General features: G+C 49.8%; 1 pseudogene; it reads left to right on the top strand.

The window, feature by feature from the left end:
• The first annotated feature begins 265 nt into the window (after nt 1-265).
• Nucleotides 266-383, top strand: LOC126102163 (5S ribosomal RNA; annotated as a pseudogene).
• Nucleotides 384-1,542: the final 1,159 nt, after the last annotated feature.

The raw sequence follows: 1,542 nt of genomic DNA, 5'->3' as shown, positions 1-1,542 counted from the left end.
TGGTGATCAGTGGCATCTCTGCTGAAGGAGCAGAATGCTGGTGGATACACAAGTGTTTCGGAGCACAGATTTCATCGTACACTGTTGAACCCGGAGCTCCGCAGCACTTAAATTGCACAATAATCTTCGGGAACCTCTGCACTTGAATGAGTGGGCTCGCTCTCTGGCAGTAAAAGCAGAAGATACGTGTGCATCATAGCCAGTGTGCTTCTTACGTTTCCATATATATAGACAATGATTTTTGGTTCTTTATATGGTCAGATTGGCCAACGGCCTTGCCACAGTGGTAACACCGGTTCCCGTCAGATCACCGAAGTTAAGCGCTGTCGGGTTGGGCTAGCACTTGGATGGGTGACCATCCGGTCTGCCGAGCGCTGTTGGCAAGCGAGGTGCGCTCAGCCCTTGTGAGGTAAACTGAGGAGCTACTTGACTGAGAAGTAGCGACTCCGGTCACGTAAACTGACATACGACCGGGAGAGCGGTGTGCTGACCACATGTCCCTCCATATCCGTATCTAATGACGCCTGTGGGCTGAGGATGACACGGCGGCCGGTCGGCTCCATTGGGCCTTCCAAGGCCTGTTCAGACGGAGTTTAGTTTAGTAGTTTAATATGGTCAGATTACACAGTGTGAACCAGAACTCCACCGACATACTTTCAAAGGAGGTAGTATGGACCTTAACAAGAAAAACGTCCAGCAAACATTCACCTCTAAAGTGCATTCCTTACGAGCTACGAGCTCTTGTTCATCTTTGCTATTGTGAGCCACATCTCTTCCAGTGAAAAAGTGATTATGCTCTGATGAGCCAAAATATTATGACCACCTGCTTAATAGCATGTTTGTCCGTCTCTGGAAGGAAATACACCACTGGATGAGATTTTCACTCTGCAGCGGAGTGTGCGCTGATATGAAACTTCCTGGCAGATTAAAACTGTGTGCCGGACCGAGACTCGAACTCGGGACCTTTGCCTTTCGCGGGCAAGTGCTCTACCATCTGAGATACCCAAGCACGACTCCCCCTCCTCACAGCTTTACTTCTGCCAGTATCTCGTCTCCTACCTTCCAAACTTTACAGAAGCTCTCCTGCGAACCTTGCAGAACTAGCGCTACTATAAGAAAGGATATTGCAGAGACATGGCTTAGCCACAGCCTTGGAGATGTTTCCAGAATGAGAGGTTCTGGCAGAAGCAATGCTGTGAGAATGGGGCGTGAGTCGTGCTTGGGTAGCTCAGATGGTAGAGCACTTGCCCGTAAAAGGCGAAGGTCCCGAGTTCGAGTCTCGGTCCGGCACACAGTTTTAATCTGCCAGGAAGTTTCATATCAGCGCACACTCCGCTGCAGAGTGAAAATCTCATTCTGGAAACATCCCCCAGGCTGTGGCTAAGCCATGTCTCCGCAATATCCTTTCTCTCAGGAGTGCTAGTTCTGAAAGGTTTGCAGGAGAGCTTCTGTTAAGTTTGGAAGGTAGGAGATGAGATACTGGCAGAAGTAAAGCTGTGAGGACGGGGCGTGAGTCGTGCGTGGGTAGTTCAGATGGTAGAG

Source organism: Schistocerca cancellata, chromosome 9 (assembly GCF_023864275.1).
Source record: "Schistocerca cancellata isolate TAMUIC-IGC-003103 chromosome 9, iqSchCanc2.1, whole genome shotgun sequence".
NCBI classification, from domain to species: Eukaryota; Metazoa; Arthropoda; class Insecta; order Orthoptera; family Acrididae; genus Schistocerca; species Schistocerca cancellata.
The sequence above is the reverse complement of the archived record's forward strand: the minus strand, read 5'-3'. Positions and strand labels throughout refer to the sequence as shown.